This window comes from Mus caroli, chromosome 8 (assembly GCF_900094665.2).
Source record: "Mus caroli chromosome 8, CAROLI_EIJ_v1.1, whole genome shotgun sequence".
In the NCBI taxonomy this organism is placed as follows: Eukaryota; Metazoa; Chordata; class Mammalia; order Rodentia; family Muridae; genus Mus; species Mus caroli.
In genome coordinates this window covers 86,982,923-86,994,197 of record NC_034577.1, presented here as the reverse complement: position 1 = coordinate 86,994,197, position 11,275 = coordinate 86,982,923, and the positions used below count along the sequence as shown (strand labels likewise).

The following is an 11,275-nucleotide window of genomic DNA, read 5'->3' as shown; positions in this document are numbered from 1 at the left end:
GCTATTAGGAAAAACGCTGACGTAAATTCTCGGAGACCACTTAACTTTTATTCACTGGGGACAGGGATGAGAATTTGTTAACACAAATTATTTGCTTCTTTATATTTTTAAAAACTGTCAAATCACGCCCATTAATCTGACATGTTTTTCTGGTTGAGAAAACTATGGGGGTGGGGGTTATTTAGAAATTCACATTTCATTTTTTTTCCAATTTTTTAAGTTTATTTCCGATTGAGAATTTTCTACATTCAGGGAGTGTATTTTGATCAGATTCACACACACACACACACACACACACACACACACACACACACACACCATTCTCTCCATTCTAATTCCTCCCCTATCCCTATCACTGCTATTTCCTCTAACTTCATGAGGACTCTAGTTTTTTTAAAAAAAATCGTAGACTCCCTTTAGTTTATGGCAATCTGCGCATGCGTGTGGTGGCACCTCTTAGTGCTTTAGTAGCCTTTCTGGAGGGGAGAGCTGATAGGCTGTGGGAGCCAGAGCAGTGGGAGGTCGTGGTGAAACAAGGTTTTCCGAGCTGGGCGTGGTGGCGCACGCCTTTAATCCCAGCACTCGGGAGGCAGAAGCAGGTGGATTTCTGAGTTTGAGGCCACCCTGGTCTACAGCCTGAGTTCCAGGACAGCCAGGGCTATACAGAGAAAACGCCAGGAAGTCCAACCCGGAGCTGGCTGCTGGAAGAGGAGTCTGTTTTCTTCCTTCAGTGTTTGGGGTTTTGTTTTTTGAGATAGGGTCTCTGTTGCCCAGACTGGCCTGGCTGTGAATTTCCCAACCTCCTTCCTCACAAGTCCTGGACTTCCAGATACAGGCTACCATGCTCAGCTAACTTTATGTCAACTCGACACAAGCTAGAGTAATTGGAGAAGAAGGAGCCTCAGTTGAGAAAATACCTCTAGAAGATCGAACTGTAGACAGGCCTGTCAGGCATTTTCGTAATTAGCGATGGATCAGGGAGGGTCCAGCCCATTGTGGGTGGTGGTCTTGGGTTCTATAAGAAAGCAGGCTGAGCAAACCACGTGGAGCAAGCCAATAAGCAGCATCCCTCCATGGCCTCTGTATCAGCTCCTGCCTCCCAGCCCTACTTGAGTTCCTGTTCCGACTTCCTTCAGTAAGGGACTACTGTGTGGAAGTGTAAGCCTAATTATCGTTCTCCTTCTTCACTTGCTTTTGGTCCTGGCGTTTCATCATAGCAATAAGAACCTTAAGTAGGGCAGTGGTGTTTGAGAGCCACCCAGAATGAAGTGACCTCCTTCATCACTAGCAAGTAAGTAAATAAGTTGCTGCCTTAAAAAGAAAAAAAAAAGGTTAATCCTTCAGGGAAGCGTAGGCATTTTACAAAAGTCAATACCATGTTATTTATTAGCTTATCAGATGAGTGGGAGTTTTGACTCATTGAGAAGGGCAGGGAGGGATTCCAGAAAGCTCCAGTAGAAATCTGATAGCTCTGCCTAGGAGCCACATTCCAGGACACAGCAAACGACCAGGTCAGGGCAGTGGCCCCAAAGCACAGTTGACATCGTTCACCAGTGGCAGCAAGTGTTGGCATCAGGACCTCTGAAACCTGTGACATCACAGGCAACAGAACAACCTACATGCCTGTTGCCAAGACAACAGCCACCATATTCCCAGAATCCATTGGTCTCACCTCCCATCTTTACTGTGATCACATCACCTTCCATATATATATATGTGTGTGTGTGTGTGTGTGTATATATATACATATACATACATACATATATATACACATATACACATACATATATATACACATATACACATACATATATACACACATATACATACACACACACACACATATATATATATATGTATATATATATATATATGGAACGCCTCTCCTCTCTCTCTCTCTCTCCCTCTCTCTCTCTCTCTCTCTCTCTCTCTNNNNGTGTAAGGGTATGTGTACACGTGAACTGTATGTGTGAGGGCCAGAGAACACTTCAGATGTCATTCCTTATTCCTTAGATGTTATCCATTTTATCTCTCTCTCTCTCTCTCTCTCTCTCTCTCTCTCTCTCTCTCTCTCTTGCTCTCTCTCCCCCCTTTCTCTTTCTGCCACCACCTTCCCCCTCTCTCTCCCAATAAACCTCTTAACTGGAGAAACTGCTTTGGCTTGGTGTTCTGTGTTCAGACTCCAGCCGCTATTCTAACACATCAGCAAGTACCACACAACCACATGTGCTTGTCTGACCAAGCCCGCTCAGTCAGTCAACAGCTTCTCCAGCGCAGGAGCGAGGCTTAAAAAGGAAGAGACGATTAGACAGTGCTGCAGCGTGACCCCAGTCAACTCTGAGACTGAGGCAGGTTTATTTTTTTCCCAAACAGCTTTTATACCATTTTAATTTCATGCAAGTATTAAGGTCAGTTCTAAGTTGAGGAATAAGCAAGACAATAAACACAAATAGTCAAGAAACAAGCAAGGCAATAAACAGAGTCCCACGATCACCCCTGTGATCACTGTTTCTAAGGGCTTATCAGGATGACCAAGATATCTGAGCCTACTTCACCACTCAAGCCCAAAGTCCTATTCTTGCCTGAAGTCTACTTCTTTTGTTATTTTGCTGTTGTTGTTATTTCCTTGTTCTAGCCAAAAATTAGATTCCTGCCTGAAGCCCATTTCCTTGTCCTTAGCCAATATCAGATTCCTGCCAAGGGACCCCCAAAAGTTCTCCATATTTGTCCCTAGGTTTTCAGTTGTATTTATCTCATGGATACCCCAACCTGCCTCTCAGAGCACAGGTCCCATCCAGTTAACCAGCCTCCCAAACAGACTCCCAGACCTGCGTTTTCTCATACCTGTGGACCAGCCTCCTCATTTACCTTTACGGCTGGTCTCCTGGCTTTCACGTTCACAGAACAAGACCTTTGAGAGCCACCCCCCTCCTCTGTTCAGCGTGTTCTGATAGCTTCCGATCATGGTCATTTGACAAATCAGAATCTTTACAGTGGTCCATAAATGTCTGCCTCCATCATTCCCTGTTACAGGGCTGTGTGATTCCTGCTGTTCCTCCCACACGGCAGGCACTTCTGCCCAGGCCACTGCAGATGAAGCTGAGTCCTGCCAAAACCTGCATGGTGAATGCTTTTCCTTCATAGCCTCATAAGGGACTTTTTTTGTAACATCCCCTCCTCCAGCTGCAGGAGCTCTGCATTGCCAGACTGAGCACTGTTGGAGGCGGTATGAACACCAGAAGAGGCAACTCTAGGACAAGTGCTGTGGTGTTAGCTTGAGATGGACACTTTAGACTCCATTCAGAGCTTCCTATATAGACAAGTGCAGTAATGGGGGCGGGACGAGGGAGGCCGAACTCACTTCACACCGATATCATGACTTCTAAAAACTGTTCTCTACAGAAAGGAATAAGGACATCCTGAAGTGGTCGTTGGCCGCAGAGCTGGGGCAGGAAAAATATATCAAGAGCCTGGAGCATCCTTTCTAACTAAATTATTGCTGGGGATAGTGACATACGCCTTTAATCCCCAGAAGCTGGGTGTTCAAGCCAACCTGAGCTACCTGTGAACTTTATCTCCAAGCAAACAAACAAACAAATAAAAAAATCCTCAGAACCCAGTTGGAAGGAGGTCTCTCCAGCAAAATAACAGACAATTTGAACATAAAAGTAATTGCCGGGCAGTGGTGGCACATACCTCTAATCCTGGCACTCAGGAGGCAGAGACAAGCAGATGAGGCTAAACTGATCTACTCAGAGAAACACTGTCTGGAATTTTTTTTTTTTTTTTAATTCATGAGGGTTAACAATGCGGCTCGGTGGGGAAATGTACTTGCCTGATGACCTGGGCTCCCTCCTGGAACCCACAGAAGAATGAAAGGGCTGAGTCAGACCGTTATCCTCTGACCGCCACACGTGCACCGTGGCGTGAGCACGCACTCACAGGCACACACACGGACACATCATATAAACAAGCACACAGCAATTTAACTTAAAAAAAAAACTGATGATAACGATTGCTTGTTGAGACAAAAATCTCTATATGTAGTACAGGCTGACCTTGGTCCTCTATCTTCAAACCACAACCTCTCAAGGGTTGGGATAACATGTCTGTGCCTCTATCCTCAACCCCATAGTACTCCGCCATAACTCACTCAATAAATGAGTTCATGCCGGGCAGTGGTGGCGCACGCCCTTAATCCCTGCACTTGGGAGACAGAGGCAGGCAGATTTCTGAGTTCGAGGCCAGCCTGGTCTACAGAGTTCCAGGACAGCCAGGGCTACACAGAGAAACCCTGTCTCGAATAAAAACCAAATAAATAAATAAATAAGTTCATAAGTGCAGTGTTTGTTGAGGACCAAGGAAATTACAGTTTTCTTTCTTTCTTTCTTTCTTTCTTTCTTTCTTTCTTTCTTTCTTTCTTTCTTTCTTTTCCTTCCTTCCTTCCTTCCTTCCTTCCTTCCTTCCTTCCTTCTTTCCTTCCTTTCCTTACAGATTTATTTGTTTTATTTATATGAGTACACTGTAGCTGTCTTCAGGCACACCAGAAGAGGGCATCAGATCCCATTATAGATGGTTGTGAGCCAAGATGTGGTTGCTGGGAATTGAACTCAGGACCTCTGGAATTGCAGTCAGTTGTCTTAACCACTGAGCCATCTCTCCAGCCTCCTACAGTTTGTTTGTTTGTTTGTTTGTTTGTTTGTTTGAGAAATGCCTCCTAAAAGTTGTATTCATTAAAAAGGTAACATTGTAGTGGAGAAGTCTAGCCCAGTGCTACCCTGATAATCGACCGATTTAAGTCACAGTCACTAGCTCTGGGGATTGGACAATGGACACTGAGTGACCCAGTAGGGTGGAAAGGGACGAGTCTGACTTTTATTTTTGTGTTGTTTTCACCCAGGACACCTGAGCCAAGTCATGAAGAAATGCCAGACAGATACCTCACAGTGAATATTCTCCAACAGGTCTCCATCCCTCAGACAGATATGGAGAAACTGTTGCCAACCAAAAGGGCTGAAGGAAGTTGGGCTACTAAAGCTGTAGGGGACCCTGACGGTGAGCCCTGTGTGCAAAAGACCTGACTGGAGAAGATGATATTACAATTAGGTTTAGACAGTCATGATGCAGAGGCAGTTGCAGATTTGCACAATGCTTCCACTTGGCTGGAGAATTAGGCCAGGTCCCGGCTTGGCCCGGCATTGGTTCCAGTGTTGACACCGTTGTCTATGCGGTTGTGATGGTTTCATCTTCCACCCAAAGCTGTCTATGTGCCCTCTGCTTACTCCGTGAAGGGACTGGTCATCACTGCAGGTGTGTGTCATTGGATTGAGTTTCTAGATTTGAGGGTGGCTCCCTGGAATCTTGTGTTACCATGGCTCTGGGAGCAGCCCAGAGGACAGGTCCCCTGGGCCGAAGAGATCATCCCTACTGTGTAGCCTTTCATGCGATGGTGTTCCAGTCAGTTGTGTCGATCCCAAAGCATGCACACAGCACACTTCCTAAAGCAAAGCCACAGAGTGAGGTCTGTAGCGTGTGTTAATGTATTCATCTTGGGGGTGCAGCGGCTAGTGTCTATCAGGAGAGGTAAAAGGTAGTCTGATGGCAGCCTAAAGGTTGTCCTACACTGAAAACAAAAAACAACTAGAGCAGCTGGCCTTGCAGGAGAACAACCTTACTCCACAGCTCCACCATCTGCAATGTGACAAGCAAGGATCGTGCCAAGGTCACAAGTGCCGCTAAAATGACTGTGATTTGATTGATTGATTGATTGATTGATTGATTTTTTTTTCCATTCATTCCTTCCCTCCCCTGCCCCCTCTTTTTTCCTACATCCAGAATGAAGGGAACTACTAAACTTTCCATAGAGGCTACTAAATAGTGATGAAAACTTTTTGGCAGAGTTCACAAGCCTGCTGAGTTCTAGCCACAGGCTGTGGCTGGCTTGTTGCTGATAAGAGGGTACCTTATCAGCAGTGGTGGCGCACGCCTTTAATCCCAGCACTTGGGAGGCAGAGGCAGGCAGATGTCTGAGTTTAGAGGCCAGCCTGGTCTACAAAGTGAACTCCATGACAGCCAGGGCTACACAGAGAAACCCTGTCTCGAAAAAACAAAACAAAAAATTAAATTAAATTAAATTAAATTTTAAAAAAAGAAGAAGATACCTACAGTGAGCCTTTGAGTGGAACAGAGGTGATGCAGGATTAAAGTGGGGGGCATAGGCTATGGGTTGCCCCATTGTAACGGGATAGGCAACTTTAAGCAAGAGGGTAGATGTGAACTGGCTTCTGCAGAGAACGCTGGCTGGATGCCATGATGGATTTGATGAGTGGGAGGCTGACGATAATCCTGAGCAGGACTAAGACATGCTTCAAAGAGCAACTAACTGGCAGGGTAAAGCTGGTGCCTTTGCAAGGCTCAGTGGGCATTGTTCCTGTAGAGTTCAGCCTATTTGGCTGCAAATGCCCTGCCCAGCCAAGCACACTGGAAGCCACTTCGGGGAAAAGACTGCAAATCTTCCTTCATGTTTCCTCACCTGAAACCCCAGATTGAGGGTTCATCTGTTAGGTGTCTTCATCCTGACCCGGTTAAAATGCAAGTCCCTTTGAGAAAGCATTGACAAGTCCAGAATCCTGTATTTACAATGTTTAAGGCTAGAGATACTTCAGATTTTGTTAGATTTGGGAATATTCTCATATGCATAATGAAATATCTTGGGAAATGGGACCTAAGTCAAAACAGGAAACTCACTTCCATCTCCTATGTATGCACACAACCCAGGGGGTGATTCTGTATTGTGTTTTTGGTAAAGTTGCTCACCCAAAATATAAAGTTGTATGATACTCAAAAAGTTTTGGGTTTAGTGCTGGAGAGCTAGCTTAACCAGCAAAGGGCTTGCTATACAAACGTGAAAATCTGAGATTCCTAGAACCCACATAAAAGTCAGGAATGATGGCACATACCTGTAACCGCAGCACTGGGGGAGTGGAGGCAGGCAGATTCCTGGAGTTCATTGATCAGCCAGCCTGGCCCAAGAGATGAATGTCGGGTTCAGGAGAGGCCCCCTAAAATAACAATGGAGAACAACTCAGTAAAGACACTCAACCTTGACCTCTTACTTCCACGTGCATCCTTAAGTACCTACACCTTCATATACATGTGCATATATCCACGTTAACAGGTGTATACTTCACACACACACACACACACACACAAACATACTGGATAGATAGATAGAGGATAGATAGATAGATAGATAGATAGATAGATAGATAGATAGATAGATAGATAAAATCCAGGGGGTAGTGGCTCACTTATAAGCCAAGTCCTGAAGAGGCAGGGCTAGGAGGATCCTGCAGCTTGCTAGCCAGCAAACCTACTAAATTGGTGAGCTCCAAATTCAGTGAGAGACTCTCAAATTATGAGCTGAAGAGTAATTGAAGAACAACACCCAATGTTAATGCCCTTCACACACACACACACACACACACCAGAGAGAGAGAGAAAGAGAGAGAGAGAGAGAGAGAGAGAGAGAGAGAGAGAGAGAGAGATAGATTTTGAAGAATTTAGGGTCTCAGAGTTCAGATTAACGGCTATTCAGCATTTTATTTACCCTTTGCTCTGAATGATTTTATCCAGATTTCTTTAAGGGCATTAAGGAGAATTCAGTTAAGTTTGTGAGCTCCCATCCCTACCCAGCCAGATGGGCAGAATGAAAAAGGCCCTTATTGACAGACTAACAGAAATTTTCCATTTTCATGCCTTTTTTTTTTTTTTTGTACTGTGCTGTGCCATATTCTGCCCCTCCCCCACATGCCTCTCTGGATGGAGGACACTGAGTCACTCTCTCAGGGTGATGAGGGCAAAAAAGAATCAAACAGGGATGTCCCTAAGGAGGGTGTGTGCAAGGGACCCAGGGCAGCCGGTTGTACTGCAGCATGCTTTCCCCATATTTGCAGCCCCAGAGGCACCCTTAGGTGAGAGCCCAGCATTACGTGTGGGTTCTTGTATTAAATTAAGAAGTCAAACGCCCCCCCCTTTTTTTTTACCCTGCTCCTCCTTTCAACTGATGAAAAGTCCCCACAACCTGGCAAGTTACCTGAGTGATGGCAGGGACAACCCTATATACCTTGAAGATGTTTATAAACATAAACACTATCCCGAGACGGAAAGGCATTGGCTGGATTTCCTTCTAGTTCATTTCGTAGGCATTTGTTACCTATCTACGATCTCACCCGTTGAGCCTGGGCGTGTGCTCCGAATCGAAGCCAAGCAAAACGAAAGAACAGAGGTTGTGTTGTATATTTTTACTATGAGAGAAAGTCCTGGGAGAATACACACCAAACAGTGAGATTAAAGAAGGTCCAAAGAATGGCTTTTCCCTTTTTATCTTACTGACTCCTGACTGCTTTGGAAGACATCTGCTTCCATTAAAGGAAACGTCAATTGTTTACATTAGCAGGCCAAATAATGGATTTCATTTTAAAGAACAACATATTAACGTCCCTTGGTGAGGACGGAAGAGGCTTTACTTAGTGGAACTTTGTTCAGTTCAGTGAGCATAGGGGCCATCTATGTCATCGGGGAGGAGGGTTCCAGCTCAACTCACTCAAGAATGAACTCAATGGATTTGTAATCACTTGTATAGAGGATCAGTGGGTAGAAGGAACTATCTAGAATATGGAGTTTCTAACTAAACAGATCGGCTCGCCGGCATTATTGCTAAAGACGGGAGCATTTGATACGATGTCAAGAACAGAAAGACGCCACTCTGGGAAGCTATGCTAGCCTGACTCGGCAGGACTTTTCTCTTCTACAGTTCCATTCACATGTAAGAGGTGTTGGGGTCTCTGCTGCCTGTTTAATTCCAGATTCATCTTCCTGGGAATCTGGTGAAAGATTTATGGTTATTTCTAAACGGTTGCTTTTCTTGCTGTTTTTCAACCAACCAAAAAGCATCTTTATAAACGGGTGCTAATTGATATGAAGATCATTTTGGTATGCCCTAGATAGAATGAAGCCAAATGTCTGGATTTAAAACAATTTCAAACAATCATTTACTATTTTGCTTTACTCTGAAGAACATAAATTTACTTCAGTTATTCTATCTGTAAAGATTTATTTGGAATAAGAAATATTCCATTGACTTCGTGTGCTGTAATGTGGGAAAATGTCATGTTTTTCACAGTTTCTATCAATGTGAAATAAAATTTAATTTTGGCTTTAAAAAAAGAGGTGTTGGGGTCACTTTTACCCCCCATTACCCTCTCACCTATTTTCGTCTCCTTCCCCTTTTCTTCTTTCCAAGATGTCCTGCTGGTACCTTCATGTCCTTTTTGTTTTGTGACAGTTGTTTGCATGAGCATGGGTGTGAGGTTATTTGCTGGCCACAGGTAGCTCACCAGCATCACACTGCTAGAGAAAATGGCTCCCCTTGCCCAAGCCACTGCCACCTGGACAGGATTTTTGCTCCAAGTGAATTGGCCAAGGACAGAGAGGGGAGCCCCTGACCGGGCTAGTCAGAAGGGACTCAGAAACTGAGTCAAGTTTTGGTCAGAGTTTCCTCTAACTGCTGAGACAACACAGCTCGGTTTGAAATGGTCTCCTTGGTAACCAAGGTACTCACAGGGCTGCATTTTTACTTTGGAGGCTTTAGAGGAGAATTCATTTCCTTGGCTTTTCCAACTTCAAGAGGCCATACATATGCCAACTGGGTACAGAGCCTTCTCCATCTTCTAAGCCCACATTCCGCTCTTCTCTTGACTGCTTCCATCCACACATCTGCTCCTCTGACTGTTCTCCCTCCCTCCTCCCCTTGTGAGGAGGTCATAGTGACCCCAAGCACACCTAGGTGACCCAGGACAACCCCTCAATCCCAGAGTGTTTACTTCAACCATTTGCAATATCTTTCCCATGGAGGGTGACATACTAACAGACGCAGAAAAGCAGGAAGCAAGTACAATCGCTTTTCCTTTTACATTTAATTTAGAGACGGGCAGATCTCTGAGTTCAAGTCCAGCCTGATCTACAGAGCGAGTTCCAGGGCAGCCAGGGCTATGCAGAAAAACCCGACTCAAAAAAAAAAAAAAAAAAAAGATATTTAAACATTGTTAGGCCTGTGTCACCATGCCTGGTTTATTTCATTATTAGATTTTATTCTTTTGTTATTATGTCTGTGTAGGTACATACATGCCATCACATTAGTGTGGAGGTCGGAGGACGGCTTTGTGATGCTGGTTCTACCTTTACATGGATTCTGGGGATTGAAGTCAAGCTGTCATAAAGCTTGTGAGACAGTGCTCACTCACTGAGCTGTCACCTGTCCCTTGTTATTCTTTCCTACCATGATTAATGTGCACTTTTTTTTTTTTTTTTGGTTTTTCGAGACAGGGTTTCTCTGTGTAGCCCTGGCTGTCCTGGNACTCACTTTGTAGACCAGGCTGGCCTTGAACTCAGAAATCCACCTGCCTCTGCCTCCCGAGTGCTGGGATTAAAGGCATGCGCCACCACGCTCAGCAATGTGCACCTTTTTAAAATAACAATAAAAAATCTTTTATTGGGGACTGGAGAGATGGCTCAGCGGTTAAGAGCACTAACTGTTCTTCTGGAGGTCCTGAGTTCAATTTCCAGCAACCACATGGTGGCTCTCAACCATCTGTAGTGGATCTGACACCTTCTTTTGGTGTATCTGAAGACAGTGACACTGTACTCACAGAAAATAATGGTTTTTTTTTTTAATCTTTATCATAAAACTCCTCATTACTGAAAATACCTTGCAGCAAGCATCATTTTTAACAGGGTCTAATATTCCACTATGGGAAGGCACCCTAATTCTTTTATATGATCCCTTAGCTTGGAGGATATAAGTTGTTTTATACTCCAAGGCTTGAAAAGGACGATGTTCATGACGAGTTTCTTTGGAAGGATGGTGACTAAATCTGAGAGGGGCTGTTAGGAAACTAACTTTGTGACTGCAGACGCTGACTGCCTTCTTGATGTGGCGGTCTTGGTTTCTTCATCTGCAGAAAAGGAAGTCCTCAAGTTCAAGGCCAGCCTGGTCTACAGAGTGAGTTCCAGAACAGCCAAGGCTATACAGAGAAACCCTGTCTCAAAAAAAAAAAAAGAAAAGAAAAAAGAAAAGAAAAGAAAAGAAAAGAAAAGAAAGAAAGAAAAGAAAAAGAAAGAGCAAAAAAAGAAAAGAAAGGAAGGAAGGAAGGAAGAAAGAAAGAAAGAAAGAAAGAAAGAAAGAAAGAAAGAAAGAAAAAAAAAGGAAGTCCTC

At 44.3% G+C, this 11,275-nt stretch overlaps 1 long non-coding RNA gene across 1 annotated transcript; it reads right to left on the bottom strand.

Moving 5' to 3' along the window:
- Nucleotides 1-4,855: 4,855 nt before the first annotated feature.
- LOC110299594 lies at nucleotides 4,856-9,779 on the bottom strand. The gene is made up of 4 exons (XR_002378488.1): nucleotides 9,269-9,779; nucleotides 8,096-8,321; nucleotides 6,960-7,061; nucleotides 4,856-5,498 (listed from the first exon to the last, which is right to left on the bottom strand). It is a non-coding gene; the product is annotated as an uncharacterized LOC110299594 (long non-coding RNA).
- Nucleotides 9,780-11,275: the final 1,496 nt, after the last annotated feature.